We start from the raw sequence: 20657 nt of genomic DNA on the forward strand, positions 1-20657 counted from the left end.
ATGTTGAAAAAACTAACAGTTTCTATAGAGTGTACTTAATGTATTGCTGTATATTATGCATGATGTTTGTATGTTGGCCTTGTTTGCAGGTCCTCTAGTCTCCTAACTAGGGATCAGCTTAACTGCCTTAATATTGGTTCCAGCTGAGTTCAAATAAGTTCAGATGAGGAATCTGATTACCCATTGAAACCATTGGGAGTTTAATTTGTCATATTAAAGATGTCCCCTAGGCAAGGGAGTGTCAAAACATAAAATGGGGTGGGCACTGCCCTGTGGATCAACATCCAATTTCTTTGGCTCATCACAGCCTTTGAGGGTACCTCCATGGACCCCAAAAATGTTTCCACAGTCCCTGACTGGCCATCTCTCAGTGGTAAAAGGGATTCCAGCATTTTATGGGGCTCACTAATTTCTATCCTATGTCTATATGGAATTGTTCCTCTATCTTTACCCCTTTCAACCAATTTACCAGTTCACATTTTTTCTTGAAATGTTCACAGAAATTCAGCCTGCCCTTGATAATTTTAAGATATTGTTTACCCATGGCATCTGTCTTGAAACACCCCAACCCATCCTTGCCTTCTGTTTTGGAGGTAGACATGTTGAAGACAATTGTAGGTGCAATTCTCTCTCACCGGTCCAGGGCCCTAAGACACTTTAGAACCCTGTTGCTATTTTCTCATGGAAGCTAAAAGAGCTGGAAAAAAATTACAACATTGGTGACAGCTGGCAATTAAGGCTGCCTTGGAGGAGAGTGGCATTATTTGTTAGAAGACACAGCACATCTTATCTTGATTTACAGTGACCATAAGAAGATGGAGTATTTGAGATTTGCCAAGTGCCCCACACAATGCCAGGTCAGATGGGCTTTTTTCTTTTCTAGGTTTGATTTTCATCTGACTTACATACTGGGCTCAAGGAACATGAAACACAATTTTCTGTCCAGAAATGTTTCCTTATGACCCTGCTCCTGTTTCTCCTTACACTATTCTGGCTGAGAAAAAGTTCCTAAAAGTTTCTAATGGCTCAAATAAAGTCGATTTCTAAAATGTACCCAGTTGTTACCCAACAGTTCCCCTAAGGATATCTGCATGAAACTAGGTAAATATTCCTCATTATTGTCAGGGTAAATTCCTCAGGCGAATGAGCAAACAGAACAAATCAAACCCTGGAACAATCTCTCATTCCTTTCAGAGTTTGCAAATAACAATGTTACACACTGTGTTAGCTCGCAGTCCCTCTTTTTTTTGTCAGTTTGACCCTGCCCCTCTCCCCATATGAGGTGCAAGGCAAGATTACCTCTCTGACTGCAAATCTAGTGAAATGTAGATATTATAAATGTAGAGAAACTTAAGCTATGCAATGTTTAGATGAAAACCACACAAGGAACATATACAGTAAGTAGTGATGAGATTGCCAACTTAAGCTAGGATGTCCCTTGAAGAAATTGAACCTAGGTTCACTGGCCCATTTCCTGTCCAATCAGTCATTAACCCAGTGGGGGTCATACTCACGCTCCCAGATTCACGCAAGGTACATCTGATATTCCATGTGTCCTATCTATGGCCAATGTCACCAGATCCTTTTCCCAGCAGGTGCTCTCCTCTGCTTGTTTTGGTGTATGACACTGAGAAGTATGAGGTTGAAGAAATTGTGCATTACATATGCGTTGCTGGGCGTCTTCAGTGTGTATATAAATGTAACAGTTTGGCATAGAAAATATTTTGGAGTCAGCAAGCCAAGTCCATGTGCCTGGATTAATCAGTGCTTTCATCATGCATGTCCAAAGGAGCCTGGTGCTGGGGTCATCTGGAGGCTGTCCAAGTAAGGGGCCCCAGCGCCAAGCTAATGCTTCCAATGAAACTCATGGAATCCCAGCTAGGATTTCCAGAATCCTTGGCAGTACTTCCAATGGTACTCATATAATCCCTGCTAGGACTTCCAATGACACACACTGAAATCCTGCAAGGACTTTCAGAGCTCTCTGAAATGATGCTGGGTGTGTACACTTACCACCAAAAGGGTGTTTAAGGGCCAGGCTTCAAAGTGGCTGGGGCTGTGTCTTCACACTAGTTACTTATGAGTCAGAGTTATAACACTAAAGCCAAGGCCCCTCACTTTATCCAGACAATGCTCTGATTTCCTCTATTCACACTTTAGCCATCCTGCTTCTGGATCAGGGTGACCCTGAGGGCCGTGATGTCAGCTCGCAGCAAAGTAGCCCACAGGCCACTAGGGCTCCTGGCCCATCTCCACCATCAGGAACTCTAGAGATGACCAGCTGGAACAGGAGCCTGGATCTTAGTCTTAACCATGGAACATCCATAAGCAGTCCAACTGAGGATTGGGCAATACAGCAAGCAATGTTTACAGGTCAACTCAACAAACACATAAAGAAGGACTCAATAGATCTCATAGAACAGCCTAAAGCACCCTACATACTTAAAATTGGCATCAGTTGAGACCTGAACATTGACCTGGTAAAAATTAACAAATGTATGAACAGAAGACCAAGTAGCAGCTTTGCAAATCTTAGAAATGGATGTCTGATGCTGAAAAGCCCATGAAGCATTTAGACCTTAGGCTTAAACAGATTTTAGACCATAGACTTGAATGATAAATTGTCTAATCCAACTAGAAATTGTGGAGGAGGAAGCAGGAAAACCTCTGCAGGAACCTCCAGGAAGGCCAAAACAGAAATCTTACTGCTGAAAGGAGACTGTGACCAAGAGGTAAACTCTCAGAGGAGGAGACTGTGACCACGAGGTAAACTATCACAGTGTATACCACATCAACAGTGAAGAGAAATTTCCTTGGGGTATTTCAAAGCAAGACATAAGGAGAAATGGGCAATATCCTAGTTGAGGTGGATGGAAGAAACCACCTTAGGAAGATAGGAGGTATTAGGCTTCTGGACAACCTTGTGCTTGTGTAACACCAGAAAAAGCTATGGCTAACTCAGAGACACTCCACTTGCAAGTGAAGTTAGACAGGGGAATATCCCTAATGGGCTTGAAGGGCAACCTCTGAAGGGCTGAAAAAAACAGATTACGGTCCCATGGAGCAACAGGAAATATACAAGGTGAGAAATGTGTGCAACGCCCTTCACAAAGGACAGGATGGTCAATGGAGTACTTCTTTGGATGACATTTATTGGCCTTGTACCACTCAAAATATGACTTCCAGGTGTGATGCTGTACTTTGTGAGAAGGCAACATCTTCCTAGCCATCAAGAGGGTAGGAAGGACCAACGTTGACAGTCCCCTGTCCCTGAGGGCATGGGCTTCAATGGTGTTGCTGATAAAGCCAACACCAAGAAGCAGGATGGGAGATTGGCCTTCGGGACACAAGGTCAAGATGATTTGAAAAGAACCACAGAGAGTCTAACCAGAGTTGGATTTATCAATATAGCATTCTCCCCAGTCTGCAAAGCATTCCATCTTGATAATGAGCAAAAAACAAGGGAGGCGCTGTAGAGGAGAAAAGGCATAGATCATGTTTAACTGACCTCATGGAGTAACCAGAGCATCCACTGCGGAGGCCTGAGGATCTCTGGACCTGATGTCAAACCTCATCAACTTGTTCTGGAGTCAAGATACCAGGAGAAACATTGTATCCCTACCCATTCACCAAAAAAGTGTCAAAAAGGTAAAGACAACAGTTTTTGACAATTTCTTTGTTAAAAAATAAAAAAGTGTCCCTGGTGTCCATCCATATTCACAGCACAGATGGACCCGAAAAATAGAAAAAATAAAGAAGTTCCGCCTCCATGGGAGGCCTCCCGCCAACTGTTGTCTTTTTGCGGTGACAGCTGTTATAAAGGCAAGGGCGGGGTCACCCGATAAGGTTGAGCCGAACACCCTCCCGGTTCGGTTCGCACCATAACCTGCAAACAGACCTAAAATTTGCATGAACTTTAGAACCCTAATAAAGTCTATGGGACTCGAACGTTCAAAATCAAAAGTGATAATTTTAAAGGCTAATATGCAAGTTATTGTCCTAAAAAGTGTTTGGGGACCTGGGTCCTGCCCCAGGGGACATGAATCAATGCAAAAAAAAGTTTTTAAAATAGCAGTTTTTTTGGGAGCAGTGATTTTAATAATGCTTAAAGTGAAACAATAAAAGTGTAATATTCCTTTAAATTTCATACCTGGGGGTGTGTATAGTATGCCTATAAAGGGGTGCATGTTTCCCATGCTTAGAACTGTCCCTGCACTTAAGAGTCATTTCTGCAGGAAAAAAACTGAAAATTTTATACTCACCTTTCCGTAATTTTCCTTTCCTGACGCATCCCATACACACATTGGGTTGTGACCTCCACAACCTGATAGGACTGGTTAGCTATAAGATTTGAAAGGAGTCCACCGTTGCATTTTCAGTAACTATCACCTTAGAGGGGTGGGATCCTGTGTGCTGCCATGGGATGCTTCAGGAAAGGAAAATTACGGAAAGGTGAGTATACAATTTTCAGTTTTCCTGATGCATCATGGCAGCACACATATTGGGAAATAACTCGCTACATGGGTAGGTGCTTTTCAGAAGTTTTTATTTACTCAGGTACAAGGTATGGATGAATTTGTTTGATTGATCTCCCGAACTCAACTGTAGTTAATTGAGCCGGGTCTATTCTGTAGTGCGACATGAATGTGGTTTTTGACGTCCAAGTTGCTGCCCTGCATATAGTCTCTGGGGATACTCTACAGTACGCTGCCCATGAAGCTGCTACCGCCCTCGTTGAATATGCTTTCAGGTTTTCTGGTATTGGAAGATGTTGGACTAGATATGCTTTCTTGATAACTTTAATCAACCAAGAAGCTATTGTTCTTGAAGAAGCCGCCTGACCCCTCTTGGCGCCATGCGGAATGACCAGGAGGTTCTCTGTCTTTCTAAATGGACCGGTAACTTCCAGATAGGTGGAGATTGCGGACTTCACGTCCAGAGGGTGAGGATTTCCGTCTGTGTTGAGAAAAACAGGGAGATTAATCTCCAGGTTAAAGTGGAAGTTAGACGCTACCTTCGGGCACAAACTGGTCCAAAGGTCTGAGTACGACCCTGTCTGGGTAAAAAACTAGGTGTGGTTCTTTGATTAACCACCTCCCGCCCGCCCTATAGACGAATGACGGCCGTAGAGCAGGCGGGTTCCTTCGCCTGGACGTCCTTGTGTTTACTTCCGCAATGCGCGCCGCCAGGGGTGCGCATCGCGGAAGTTTTGTATTTGCCGTGTCTCCCGGAGACAGGCAAACACAGATCGCCGTGAATGGCCAATCAAAGCGGCCGTTCACAGGGCGATCACAGCTGCCAATGGGAGATGATCTCAAATGTAAACATATGAGATCATCTCCCATTGCCGTGTCTCTCCCTCCTCACACAGAGACAGCGTGTGAGGAGAGAGAGGATCTGTGAGTCAGCCCCAGTGCCATCTGTCAGCCCCAGTGCCATCTGTCAGCCCCAGTGCCAGTGCCATCTGTCAGCCCAGTGCCATCTGTCAGCCCAATGCCATCTGCCAGTAGTGCCAGTGCCGCCAGTGCCACCTGCCAGCGCCAGTGCCACCTGCCAGCGCCAGTACCTGCCGTCAGCCCCAGTGCCGTCAGTGCCGCCAGTGCCACCTGCCAGTGCCAGTGCCACCTACCAGCACCAGTGCCACCTGCCAGCACCAGTGCCACCTGCCAGTGCCATCCGTCAGCCCCAGTGCCATCAGCCCCAGTGCTGTCAGCCCCAGTGCCATCAGTGCCGCCAGTGCCAGTGCCACCTGCCAGTGCCACCTGCCAGTGCCACCTGCCAGCACCAGTGCCACCTGCCAGCGCCAGTGCCATCCGTCAGCCCCAGTGCCGTCAGCCCCAGTGCCGCCAGTGCCGTCAGCCCCAGTGCCGCCAGTGCCACCTGCCAGTGCCAGTGCCACCTGCCAGCGCCAGTGCCACCTGCCAGCACCAGTGCCACCTGCCAGCGCCAGTGCCATCCATCAGCCCCAGTGCCATCAGCCCCAGTGCTGTCAGCCCCAGTGCCGCCAGTGCCGCCAGTGCCACATGCCAGTGCCACCTGCCAGCGCCACCTGCCAGCGCCAGTGCCATCCGTCAGCCCCAGTGCCGTCAGCCCCAGTGCCGTCAGCGCCAGTGCCGCCAGTGCCACCTGCCAGTGCCACCTGCCAGCGTCAGTGCCACCTGCCAGCGCCAGTGCCATCTGCCAGCCGCAGTGCCACCTGCCAGCCCCATTTGCCAGAGCAATTAGCCAGAGCAAATAGCCAGCACCATCTGCCAGTGCCAGTGCCATCTGCCAGTGCCAGCCCCAGTGCCATCTGTCAGCGACATCTGCCAGCGACATCTGTCAGCCCCATCTGTCAGCCCCATCTGTCAGCCCCATCTGTCAGCCCCATCTGCCTCCAGTGCCATCTGCCTCCAGTGCCATCTGTAAGTGCCACGTGTCGTCAGTGCCACGTGTTGTCAGTGCCACGTGGGGTCACTTTGTGGGCATTTCCATTGTCCTGGTGCTCCAGGGCCTTCAAAACTGTAATAGGTGGTTGAGAAATAAGATGTGTAATTTATGCTCCTAGAACGCCTGATGGTGCTATTTCAATATTGGGCCTCTGTATGTGGCCAGGCTGTGTAAAAGTCTCACACATTTGGTATCGTTATACTCAGGAGGAGTAGTAGAACGTATTTTGGGGTGTCATTTTTGCTATGTACATGCTATGTGTTGGAAATATCTTATAAATGGACAACTTTGCGTAAAAAAATGCGTTTTCATTTTTTTCCACATTTTCCCAAAACTTCTGGAAAAAAAATGAACCATTCAAACGACTCATTATGCCTCATAGATTATACGTTGGGGTGTTAGCTTTCCAAAATGGGGTCACTTTGTAGGCATTTCCATTGTCCTGGTGCTCCAGGGCCTTCAAAAATGTAATAGGTGGTTGAGAAATGAAATGTGTAATTTATGCTCCTAGAACGCCTGATGGTGCTATTTCAATATTGGGCCTCTTTATGTGGCCAGGCTGTGTAAAAGTCTCACACATTTGGTATCGTAATACTCAGAAGGAGTAGCAGAACGTATTTTGGGGTGTCATTTGTGGTATACACATGCCATGTGAGAGAAATAACCTATTACATTGAAAATTTTGTGAGAAAAAAAAATAAAAAATCTTTATTTTGCAAAGAATTGTGGGAAAAAGATGACAACATCAAAAACCTCACCATGCATCTTAGTAAATACCTTGGAATGTCTACTTTCAAAAAAGGGGTCATTTTGGGGGGTATTTGTACTTTCCTGACTTGTTCGGGTCGCAAGAAATGAGATAGGCCACCAGTACATCAATTTTGTGCGATTCGCACCACAGCTTGTAGACTCTCTAACTTTCACAAAGACCAAATAATATCCACTAATTTGGGTTATTTTTACCAAAGATATGTAGCAGTATAAATTGTGGCCAAAATTTATGAAAAAAAAATTGTAATTTGCAAAATTTTATCACAGAAACAAAGAAATATGCGTTTTTTTTCAAAATTTTCGGTCTTTTTTCATTTATAGCGCAAAAAATAAAAACCCCAGAGGTGATCAAATACCACCAAAAGAAATCTCTATTTGTGGGAAAAAAAGGACACAAAATTCATTTGGGTACAGTGTTGCATGACTGAGTAATTGTCATTCAAAGTGTGAGAGCACCAAAAGCTGAAAATTGGTCTGGTCAGGAAGGGTGTTTAAGTGCCCAGTAAGCAAGTGGTTAATAGAGCTTGCAGTTCGGAGACTCTCTTGGCCGACGTGATTGCAATTAGAAATGATAGTTTGAGTGTCAAGTCCCATAGGGATATTGATCCTACTGGCGAGAAAGGTTCTTTTGCTAAAGCTTCCAGAACGATTGACAGTTCCCAGGTTGGAAAAATTGGTTTTCTGGGAGGCCTTATTTTTAGGCACGCCTTCTGAAACTGAATGATGAGGGGGTTTAAAGCCCATTTGATTCCTGTCATTGCGGATAGGGCAGAGACGTGAACTTTTAAGGTACTTGACCTTAACCCTTTCTCTAGGCCTAGTTGTAGAAATTCTAACACTTGGGAGACTGATGGAGAGAGGGGGTTCCAGGACTGATGTTGGGCTATTGTGGAAAATGTCTCCCAAATCTTATTATATAGGTTGTTTGTCGATTTTTTCCTTGCTTGCTGCAATGTAGATACTACTCTTAACGTACACCCCTGATCTAACAACCTTTCCCTTTCAATTTCCAAGCCGTCAGGTGTAATCGCACTGGTGACGGGTGTAGGAATTTCCCCTGTGAGAGCAAGTCCAGGAACGGCGGAAGTGGGAGCGGCTCCTCTGTGTTTAGTTGCAGGATGGTCACAAACCATGAAGGGCAACACCGCTATTACTGTGGAAGACGAACTCCTCAGTCTGGCCAGAAACCTGGCTATCAGGGGCACCGGAGGGAATATGTAACCTAGGCGAAATTCCCAAGGATGGTTGAGACAGTCGATCCCCGTCGCTGTTGGATAGGCGGTTCTTGCTAGGAAGCGGGTACACTGGCAGTTCGCTGGAGTTGCTGCCAGATCTATATCTGGAGCGCCCCACTTGCGTGTGAGAAGAGTAAAGGCCTGGTGACTGAGAGACCACTCATTGTTCGATATAAATACTCGACTTAGTTCGTCCGCGAGTTGGTTGTGAATCACGGGTACGTATACTGCCTTCAAATCCGTCAAGTGGACGTGTGCCCACTCGATTATGGGTCAAACTTCCTGCATTAGGATTTTGCTTCTGGTGCCCCCTTGCCTGTGGACATAATTTACAGCCACTGTATTGTCCATGCGCAGAAGGAAACTCTTCCCTGAGAGAAGGGGACCGAAGGTTAGGAGTGCTTGCCATGCAGCCCTGAGCTCCAGAACGTTTGAGACTATCCCTTGTGGACAGAAGGATCAACGGCCCTGTGCTCCCCGGTCTAGATGGTGCGCTCCCCACCAATGGCGACTGGCATCTGACGTTACTATTTCTGGGAGTGGGTGTACGATAGGACGACGGCGTACTAAGTTGCTGGTTTGAGTCCACTGTCGTACAGATTCCTTCACTGCCCTGGTGATCGATATTTGTTGTGACATTGAGACCCCATTCCACTGTGTTAGGAACTAATTCTGGAGTACCCTCGAGTTCCACTGAGACCACTGAACCATTAGAAAGGTTGATGACATTGAACCCAGAATGCTTAGGCACGTTCTTGCTGACAGGTGGTCTGCCAACAGGAGCCTTTTTACTTTGCAGATGAGTGGATATAGTTTTTCTTGGGGAAGCTCGACTGTGTTGGACCTGGTGTCTAATTCGCCTCCTAAGAAGACTATTTTCTGTACTGGGACCAGGCTGCTCTTCCTCCAATTTACTATCCACCCGAATAGCTGGAGTGTAGAAATCAGAATTGACCGATGTCGTAGAAGTGTTTCCCGATTGTCTGCTAGAAGAATATCGTCGAGATGCAGTCCCCTCTCTATCAATAGTGCTATAACTGGAAATAAAACCTTTGTAACGGTCCTGGGTGCCGTTGATATCCCGAACGGGAGACTTTTGAATTGAAAGTGTTGTTTGTCTATCGCAAAGCGCAGGTACTTTTGAAAGGGTTGATGCACTGGAATGTGTAGATAAGCATCGGACAAATCGACCAAGAGCATCCAGTCTTTCTCTCCTACTGTTAGTAATATTGATTGGAGACTCTCCATCTTGAAGGATTTGACTAGAATCATTTGGTTCAAGTTTTTTAAATCTAACACAGGCCTCAGATCTCCTGTCTTCTCTGAAACTAAGAAAAGGGGAGAGTAAAAACCCTCTCCTCTCTGCTCCTGTGGGACTTCTACGATTGCTTGCTTCTGGAGCAACTCCATGATGTATTTGACTAAAAGCTTCAGTTTCAGGTGCGAAGATGGTAGTTTGGTGGGTTTGTAGTGTTTTTTTGTCGGTTTTTGCTTGAACTTCCACCTGTGGCCTTGCTGAATGGTGGATATCGTCCAGGAATCTTTTATTCTGTCAATCCATACTTGGGCAAATAGCCTCAGCCTCGCACCTACTATTGCGGGCTAGGCATGCGTGGCATCAAAAAGATTTTTGTTGGTCTCCCGGAATGGTTGTCTTTGATTTTTGGACTCTCATGAAGGAGGGTTGTGTGCTTCGCCAATTTCGTTTGAATTCTTTCCGGGGTCTATAAGATTTTGCGTCCCGGTACCTCTCGGGCAAGTGTCTGTCGTCTGAAGGGCGGATTTTTTTGCTGTTTAGATCTTCTGTCAGATGGTATTAGACCCGATTTCCCCCCGTGACTTTTGATATTGCGGAATCTAACTTTGAACCGAAAAGATTAGTACCGTCATAAGGGATCTTGCACCAACTGGATTTGGAAGTTGCGTCAACAACCCAAGGCTTCAGCCAGAGCGCTCTCCTGGAGGTTACTGAAGCCAGCATCGCTCTTGCTGAAGACCATATAACGTCCACTGCCGCTTCTGCTACAAAATCACCCGCTAGGCTGAGTTCCCGCAGAGCTGAGACAATCTTGTCTTGGTCTGCTGCTTCCAGTATTAACTTTTCCACGCTGGATGTCCAGCAGGTGATGGCTCTACCGACTGCTGCTAGAGTGATTGCTGGCCTACAAGCCCCACCCGCTGCTGAATAGGCTTTTTTAAGATCGAGGTCGATCTTACGGTCCACCACATCCTTAAATGTTACGGCGTCTTCTATTGGTAAGGTCACATGTCGCGCTAGTCGCATCAGTGAGGAGTCTACCACAGGAGCGGAGATAAGAGGGTTCACTGCTGGCTCTTTTAGGGTATAGAGCTTTGCTAATCTATTATTTAAACCAGATTTTTTTTCTGGCTTTTGCCACTCAGTCAGGGGTTCATCTTTCTCTGGGGAGTCGTCTGGATCCTGAGGAGTGTGTGAGGTTGAGGCTGAGTTAGATGATCTAATTGGTTTGTATGCTGCCACCTGCAAAATTGTCTCTTTAACTGAGTCTCTTATTATGTTGGATGCTTCTCTTGCATCAACTTCTTTGTCTCGAGTTGCTTCCTACAGACAGATTTGGCACACGAGTTTATTAGGTAATGCTTGCGTTCCGCAAACTCAGCAGGTGTTAACCGCAGGACGGGTATGGTGCTCCTCTTGATGCGAGAATGATGACTCTCTGCGGTGACGGGAAGATCTTGACCGACTATGCCGAGAGTGAGAGTGTCTCGAGGGGGAACGTTCGTTCCGTCTAGAATGGGATGACCCAGATGACCTGCCAGAGCTACCAAAATGATAGCTTTTAATGGGCAATGCTCTCTTTTCTACTCTTCGCTACTTACCAATCCATATGCCCCTTACCTTGTAGTTCATGGATGGTCTACTATGGCAGCGGTCTTCATAGGGCAGAATAGAGTATACCTGTGACCAGAGGTTTTCAGTGTGAGAGCTAATGCAGAGTATAAACAGCAGGTGCTGACATAGAATAAATGGTAAAGTGACATAAAGATGACAGAAAAAAAACCTTACCAGAGGCTAGGGAGGACTTGTCTTGCAAGGCAGCAGGCTGTGTGATGAAACCAGGATGGAGAGTGGTGTAGAAATCACAGGCAGCATTAGAAATGGGAAAAGGCAGTTTTTAAATAGGCCGCCATCGCCGGAGGAGTGACGTCACCGCCACGGACGGGCCCTGGCTGCCCGCGCCGCCCTACGCCATCTTGGATTCTGGCAAATGGAGAGGGCACAGGTAATGTCACTTCCTGAGCGTCCAAACGCAGCCGCCATGATGGAAAGGGCATACCGCTGTAGAACTACAGGGCTCAGCATGCACAGAGGAGGCAAAAGTAGGAAAAAAAGAAAAAAAGGAAAACTAAATGAAAACAAAGGAAAAAGGTATGTGGGGAATGCAAATAGAGCAGACTAATAGATGGAAGTAAAACAGGGGGAGACCACTGCAAGACTTAAAAAACCTCTTTAAGGCTTTGTTAGAATTCGGGATTTTGTTTTTGCCCCTGAGACCATCAGAGTGGGGCCCCCTGCGTTATTGCTCATTTAGAGATTGTACAGTCAGGGGCTTCCAGGTAGGAGAGGCCGAACCTAGCTAGGGTGGTGCGGTAAGGGGTTCCATCTGTTAACCAATCGAATACATGATGTCCCATTCAGGTGAGGAAAAAAAGGAGAATGCAACGGTGGACTCCTCTTCAAATCTTATAGCTAACCAATCATATCAGGTTGTGGAGGCGGAATCACAACCCAATGTGTGTGCTGCCATGATGCGTCAGGAAAGTCATTTAAAAGCAATTGTGGATTTAATGAATTGTCGGCTCCCCGTAATACAGAGAACAGTCATTGAAAGTCATTGATTAAAAAAAAAAAAAGTGTGGGGTTCCCCCAAATTCAACTACCAGGCCCTTCAGGTCTGGTATGGATATTAAGGGGAACCCCGCATCAAATAAAAAAAAATTATGTGAGGTTCTCCCCAAATATCCATACCAGATCCTTCAGGTCTGGATTTTAAGGGGAACTCCACTCCAAATTAAAAAAAATGTCATGGAGTTCCCCCCAAAAATCCATACCAGACCCTTTATCCGAGCACGCAACCTGGCAGGCCGTAGGAAAAGAGAGGGGACGAGAGAGCGCCCACTTTCTGAACCATACCAGGCCACATGTCCTCAACATTAGGAGGATGCTTTGGGGGTCTGTGACCCCTCAAAGCACCATGTCCCCATGTTGATGGGGACAAGGGCCTTATCCCCACAACCCTGGCCGGTTGTTTTGGGGGTCTGCGGGCGGGGGGCTTATCAGAATCTGGAAGCCCCCTTTAACAAGGGGACCCCCATATCCTGCCCCCCCGTTTGAAATGGTAAGGGGGTACAAGAGTACCCCTACCATTTCACAAAGAAAGTGTAAAAAAAATGTTAAAAAAACACACAGACACCTTGGGAAAAGTCCTTTATTAAAAATAAAAAAAATGAAAAAAGATTCCAGCGGTGGTAATCCACTCTTGCTATCCAGCGATGGCTGATCCCCGGGATCTCCCTGGGTCAAGCGATGGGTGATCTGATCTCTTCTCCGGGGTCCAGTAATAGGTGATCTCTCCCGATGGTCAAGTGCAGCGCATCCTGTCTCCACCAGAGAAGCTGCTGGAATTCCAGCAGCCTGACAGGTCTTAGCTGAGGAGGATGGGGCCACCCGTCACCTGACCCCGCCCCCCTCTGATGCATGGGGAAACCCAGGCTTCCCCAGTGATGTATGGGTCTGACCTCCTGTCTGCCCCCTCTCCCCCCTGCAGCCTCTGACCTCCTGTCCGCCCCCCTCCCCCTGCAGCCTCTGACCTCCTGAACGCCCCCCTCCCCCCTGCAGCATCTGACCTCCTGTCCGCCCCCTCCCCTCTGCAGCCTCTGACCTCCTGTCCGCCCCCCACAGCCACTGACCTCCTGTTGTCCCCCACAGCCTCTGACCTCCTATCCCCTCTGCAGGCTCTGAGTTCCCCTGTCGTCCCTTCCACACCCTTTGACCTCCCCTGCCGTCCCCTCCACAGCCTCTGACCTCCCCTGTCGTCCCTTCCACAGCCTCTGACCTCCCCTGTCATCTCCTCCGCAGCCTCTGACCTCCTGTTGTCCCCTACAGCCTCTGACCTCCTATCCCCTCCACAGCCTTTGACTTTCCCTGTCGTCGTCCCCGCAGCCTCTGACCTCTTGTCCGCCCCCCCTGCAGCCTCTGACCTCCTGTCTGCCCCCCTCCCCCCTGCAGCCTCTGACCTCCTATCCCCCCCGCAGCCTCTGACTTCCTGTCCCCTCCGCAGCCTCTGACTTCCCCATCATCCCTTCCACAGCATCTGACTTCCCCTGTCGTCCCCTCCGCAGCCTCTGACTTCCCTTGTCGTCCCCTCCGCAGCCTCTGACCTCCCCTGTCATACCCTCTGCAGCCTCTGACCTCCCCTGTCATACCCTCCGCAGCCCCTGACCTCCCCTGTCGTCCCCTCCGCAGACTCTGACCTCCTGTCGTCCCCACAGCCTCTGACCTCCCCTGTCATACCCTCTGCAGCCTCTGACCTCCCCTGTCATACCCTCCGCAGCCCCTGACCTCCCCTATCGTCCCCTCCGCAGCCTCTGACCTCCTGTCCCCCCCACAGCCTCTGACCTCCTATCCCCTCCGCAGCCTTTGACTTCCCCTGTCTTCCCCTGTCGTCCCCTCCGCAGCCTCTGACTTCCCCTGTCATCCCCTCCGTAGCCTCTGACTTCCCCTGTCGTTCCCTTCCGCAGTCTCTGACTTCCCCTGTCGTCCCCTCCACAGCCTCTGACTTCCCCTATCATCCCCTTGGCAGCCTCTGACTTCCCCTGTAGTCCCCTCCGCAGTCTCTGACTTCACATGTCGTCCCCTTGACAGCCTCAGACCTCCTGTCCCCCCTGCAGCCTCTGACCTCCCCTGTCCCCCCCCTCTGCAGCCTCTGTCCTCCCCTGTCCCCCCTGCAGCCTCTGACCTCTTGTCCCACTTCCTCCGCAGCCTCTGACCTCCCCTGTCCCCCATCCTCTGCAGCCTCTGACCTCCCCTGTTCCCCCCTCTGCAGCCTCTGACCTCCCCTGTCCCCCCTCCTCTGCAGCCTCTGACCTCCCCTGTCCCCCCTCTGCCGCCTCTGATCTCCCCTGTCCCCCCTTGCAGCCTCTGTCCTCCTGTCCCCCCCGCAGCCTTGGACCTCCTGTCCCCCTCGCAGCCTCTGACCTCCTCTGTCTCCCCTCCTCTGCAGCCTCTGACCTCCCCTGTCCCCCCTCCTCTGCAGCCTCTGACCTCCCCATTCCCCCTCCTCCACAGCCTCTGACCTCCCCGTCCCCCCTCCTCCGCAGCCTCTGACCTTCCCTGTTCCCCCCTCCACAGCCTCCGACCTCCCCTGTGCCAGTAAGTGTGTGCCAGTAAGGCCCTTTTCACACTGAGGCGCTTTGCAGGCGCTAGAGTGCTAAAAATAGCACCTGCAAAGCACGCTCAAACAGCCACTGCTGTCTCTCCAGTGTGAAAGCCCGAGGGCTTTCACACTGGAGCAGTGCGCTTGCAGGACGCTGAAAAATGTCCTGCAAGCTGCATCTTTGGAGCACTGTAGGAGCGGTGTATTTACCGCTCCTAAAGCACCTCTTCCCATTGAAAACAATGGGGCAGCGATCCATAGTTTCATAGTTTCATAGGTTGAATAAAGACACCAGTCCATCCAGTTCAACCTGAGTGAGTGTCTACAATCGTCCCTATCCCTGTACATTACACACTCACATTGGTCCCTACCCTCAAGGAGCCCACAATCCAAGGTCCCCATTTATATACTGGGGCCAATTTTGGACAGAAGCCAATTAACCTACTTGCATGTCTTTGGAGTGTGGGAGGAAACCGGAGTACCCGGAGGAAACCCACGCAGGCACAGGGAGAACATGCAAACTCCAGGCAGGTAGTGTCGTGGTTGGGATTTGAACCAGCAACCTTCTTACTGCAAGGTGAGAGTGGTAACCACTACACCACTGTGCTGCCCTCTACACCACTGTGCTGATCCAAACCCGGCTGCAAAGCGGCGCGGTCGGTTTTAACCCTTTTTTGGCTGCTAGCGGGGGTTAAAACTGCCCTGCTAGCAGCCAAAAAGTGCCGCTAAAACGATGATAAAGTGACACTAAATATAGCGCTGCTTTACCGCCAGTGCGCCCAGCACCTCAGTGTGAAAGTAGCCTAAATGCCATGATTTTTTGGCAGTAAACAATTGGTGCTGTTTGCAAATTTCACGTCTCTCTGATCTATATATAATACACTCTTCAAATGTGCTTTAAAATGTATGGTTTTCCCTTTTGTGAACAAGAAAATAATGATGTTATGCTGTTGGGCTGGTATAATAATGCTCTGGGGCTGGTATGAAATTATTTCCAGGGCTGGTTTTTATTTCCAGTCCGGCCCTGCCCATAATCACCTTGATGTAATGGCACCGGTCTGTGACAGCCACCGATAAAGGGTCTTTGATGTCTGCTGCAATGTTGTGGACATCACTCAGGCTTGGTTAATGCTAAGAAGCTGGGAGACCTGAAGAGAGAGGTGTAGGGCGCTTGTGAACCAGGCTGTGACTGGGAGGGTGCCGCCATAGTACTCATTTGCATGTGGAAGATTCCTGGGATGTTTTGGTTGAACCTCGTACCTTGATCCCATGGGGAGTGAGAGCTTGATGTTAGGGTGCTAGAAGATATTTTCCACATGTATGATTGTAAAGGGACCTCCGATAGTGCTGGATTTGTTCCTCTGGTTGAGGGAGCTCTTGTTTTAAGTGGCCATTTTCGCCCGAGGTCAGACCACACCAACCAGCTTTTTTTTTTTCCATCTGGAGGAGGGGATTAGGGACTTTCTCAGCAAGCACACCTTCCTGCCTGCATGTTTGAAGTAAGGGCAGATGGATTCCAGGAAGTAAATGCTACATGAATAATTTGCCATTACTCAAGATGGCCATCAGTGGCCACACCTAGAAATGCTAGAGTGGTGTTTTTTTTTTTTTTGTGATTTCTCACAAAATAAAAGCATGGAAATATAAATGGATGGATGCATTTGCTTTGGATTTTACAAATTAAATAGCATTTTCAGTTTGTGGTGCTTAAATATAGGTTACTTCGACTTTAGCCTGGATCTACATTAGATACCTAAACATTGTCAAAAGTTCTACACAGGAATCATTTGCGTGTAGTATTCATGGACATTCTAACCAGATCCCAACTGGCCAATAACAAAATGATGGCTGGGTGATGGATCAGTTATCTTGATCAAGCGTCATATGACATCCTTCAGGATGCACCGCTAGTGCACGCAGTGCGGTGATCGGGGATGAGGCGTGTTCCTCAGGGTAAACATGTCAGTGGCATGTCCAATCACAGCCAGTCACAACTGTAAACACAAGAGCAGTTACTAGCTGTTCCTGGTTTCCTCTCCTGACACACCGATCGCGTGAGGAGGAGAAATGGAGAACTGTGAGTGACCTGTTACTGTGATTTCTACACACACTACTGTGCACCACACGCCCCCCCACCCAAATAAAGTGGATCTGTCCCACAGCCCATCAGTAGGTCTGTCATAGTCCATTAGTGCCACCATCTGTGGATATGTAACAGTCCAGCCCATCAGTATGTCTGTCATAGTCCATTAGTGCCACCATCAGTGGATATGTCACAGTCCATTAATTCTGCCATCAGTGGATCTGTGATGCAGTTCCATCATTGGACCTGTCACGCAGCCCCGTCAGTGGACCTGTCACACAGCCCCGTCAATGGATCTGTCACGCAGCCCCTTCAGTAGATCTGTCACGCAGCCCCGTCAGTGGATCTGTCACACAGCCCCGTCAGTGGATCTGTCTCAGAGCACTGTCAGTGGACCTGTCTCAGAGCACCGTCAGTGGACCTGTCTCAGAGCACCGTCATTGGACCTGTCTCAGATCACCGTCAGTGGACCTGTCTCAGATCACTGTCAGTGGACCTGTCTCAGATCACCGTCAGTGGATCTGTCTCAGGTCACCGTCAGTGGATCTGCCTTGGATCACCGTCAGTGGATCTGCCTTGGATCACCGTCAGTGGATCTGTCAGCGCAGCCTAATCAGTGTCATCTGTCACAGAGCCAACATCACCGACGCCTATCAGTAGTGTACCCATCAAAGCTTTACGTCAACCTCCATGCTGAGATGAGAGCAGCGGGGAGCTCTCACCATTCCATTTTGATTCAGAATATGAGCTGATAGAGAGTAGTGGATTGGGGATGGTATCAGAGGAGGAAACAGTTCCTGCCAAAAGATTAAGGCGGTCAGAAGACCAGCCCACCACCAGCAGCACCGTACACCCCAACAGCATCAACAGGGCTAGACCCCAGGAAGAAGAGCCCAGTAGACCCAAAGAATCCGGGCCCAAACCTATCTTCCAGATACCCTGAAAATCCCATTATGGCTGCTTTCCAGCTCAGGGACAGCTACAATCCCCCCTTTCACCGCACAGCCAGGTGTGCCACCCAACACTGATAATTTTTCTGAATTATATTATTTTTATTTGTTTTTCCCTCAAGATTTGTTGCAGCACATTGTGGAACAAACAAATTGCCATATTGCCACCAACCCCAATTCGTCCCATGTCCATATGTTTTATTGGCAACGTCTCACAGTGGACAAGTTAAAATTGTTTTTGGGCCTTAGGTTTACAAAGAGACAAAAGTGCATGCCTACTGGCCCATCCACCACATGCCGATTTATTCTGCTATGACATGACTATGACATGATAATGCGCATTCTGCATTTCAATGATAATTCACAGTGCCCTCCCCGAGATCATCCCAACCATATTAAATTATGTAAAAAAACACACCCTAATTCAAGAGATTTGCTGAAATGTCCTAGACCAAAACATTTGTGTGGACGAATCCCTTGTCCACTTCACTGGCCAGCTGCAAATCAAACAATATAATCCTATTAAGAGGGCCAGGTACAGATTAAAACTCAACAAACTATGTGAAAGAGCCACAGGAAATGTGCATGCCTTCCATGTGTACAAAGGCAAAGACTCCCAGCTTCAGCCCCCAGAGTGCCCAACATGCATTGGAACCTGATAGTGTGGACTCAAATGTTAACATAGAGTCAGATGGTTATCAGGAGACTAAGCTCTCCCAAACTTTAAAACTGTGTAGCAGAGCCACCATACGTTTCCACATCAGTCACGGTAAACTTCTCACTCGGTAGGTCAATTGTCATAGAAGCAAAAAAAATCTCCACATATCGTAAAACTATTTACACTGTATACCTAATTTTATTAAAAGAATATTGCACTTACAGTACATCCAGCAGGGAGAAAACAGGAATGTCATCATAAAATCCAATAACCATAGTAATCGAACGCAGTTGCTAGATGAACATCGACTTGACATGTTTCGTGTGATAAGACATCATCTGGAGTATGACTATCCCATCTTTCACTACGTTTATATAGTAGTATCTATTAAAATCATTAATCACTGATTGTCTTCTATCAGTGACACTTTCTACCTCTAATATAATTTCCAAGATGGTGCTTGGTGTGCGTGTCAAGCTTCGGTTTGATTTGTGTAAGTGAGCATGTGTCATTCCAAGCCTCGATAATAACGCATGTGACCTTCCTTCAACTACAGGAGGAGCTTGACAGAGTGTAATGAACTCTGAAGTAACTCCCGTGTGTTCACAGCCTCTCATTGATCTTGGCCGTGTCTCGCAGCACTACAAATAAACCACTTCTGCTGCGGAGACACCCGCTAGTTGGATTAAATATTGAATGAGATTTTTATTTTATTTTTTAAACAAAGAATGTGCATATATATGGAGATCCCTCAAATGACCTACTAATATTAAACCAATGAATTAAAACGACTAGATAAAAGTTTGAACAACCATATTCTGGATAAAAAGAGATTGTATTTAATTCCTGAGGCCCCCAGAATTCCAGTAATGTACTATCTCCCCAAAGTACATAAAAATCCAACAAATCTCCCCCAAAACACCCTATAGTAAGTGGCATCGATTTGGTTACTTCCCGCATTGGGCGTTACATTGATTATTATTTACAATTAAACTCCTCGAGAGGATTGACCTCCATGGTAAATACACATGAATTCCCCACCATTTGGGTTTAGAAGCAGTCTATTATTTAGAGAAAGATGGTACCCTTCCCCCTTTCAACTTCAATTCAACTTCAATTCATAATGGAATCATTACAATTTTCCATAAAACTAGTACTTTGGTTTGATGACAAATTTTATCTCCACAGAATTTAGGGACAACAAATGGGGAAAACCACAAGTCTGAGAAATGAGGAAGTGTTGGCTGTGAAGTGGAGGGACAAGAGAGATGTTTACATTTTGTCCACCATCCACAATGACACCTTGGTGGATATTCATGTAAGACGTGGTCCCGGTCGACTTCATGAGAGACATTTTCCCAAAAAACATGCCCCCCATAGAATCAGGAAAAATACTTTAAAAGAATTGTTGTGTATGTAGCCGAGAAGGAGTTAAGAGACACCAGTTATTGTCTGCAATATCCCTCCCAACTTGGCCAACTTGGCCTATGCATCGGAGAATGCTTCAGATACAATCACACATTCCTAAGATATTCGAAGAAATAAAGTGAGGGACTCAGGCGCTACCTGTACTAAATATAACTGTGAGCAAATATGTCCTTACTAAGTAAGGTAGTCTATATTGCCACTTTAGTATTAATATTCCATAGGTAGGAGAGAGAAATATACCACATATAAGTGGCAAAGAACCAAACAATGAAGTGACAATAAAAAACAGTAAAAAAAACAATGAGAGAAAAATAAGAAAAGGGAATATGGAAACCACTGCAGGGGTCCCTATATTTAAATTATATTTAAATTATATTATATTCCCAGGACCTATGAGGGTTATCTACTCTTACTTAGTATGTAGGCCAACTAATTATTTGTAGGTGTACTATATAAAGATAAAAGACTCAAACTTAGTACAATATTACATTATAAGGCCATTAGCAATCAGCAGGAGTCTGTATAGACCAGGCTCAAAAAGAAACAAAGTGCAAAATTTTAACCAGATAAAAAATGTGCAAATAACAGAAAATTGTACAAATCTAGTGCAATAGTGCAAAAATATATATCCTCTTCCCGCCCGCCCTATAGCCGAATGGCGGCTATAGAGCAGGCGCTTTCGTCCGG

The 20657-nt window shown here is 47.3% G+C and overlaps 1 protein-coding gene across 2 annotated transcripts in view; it reads right to left on the reverse strand.

Moving 5' to 3' along the window:
- Nucleotides 1-20657, reverse strand: part of DRGX (dorsal root ganglia homeobox) — a 352087-nt gene that overhangs the window by 3040 nt on the left and 328390 nt on the right. The gene's annotated exons all lie outside the window — the stretch shown is intronic.

Source organism: Lithobates pipiens, unplaced genomic scaffold (assembly GCF_037356315.1).
Source record: "Lithobates pipiens isolate NorthernLeopardFrog02 unplaced genomic scaffold, aLitPip1_a1.2 Scaffold_25, whole genome shotgun sequence".
NCBI lineage: Eukaryota > Metazoa > Chordata > Amphibia > Anura > Ranidae > Lithobates > Lithobates pipiens.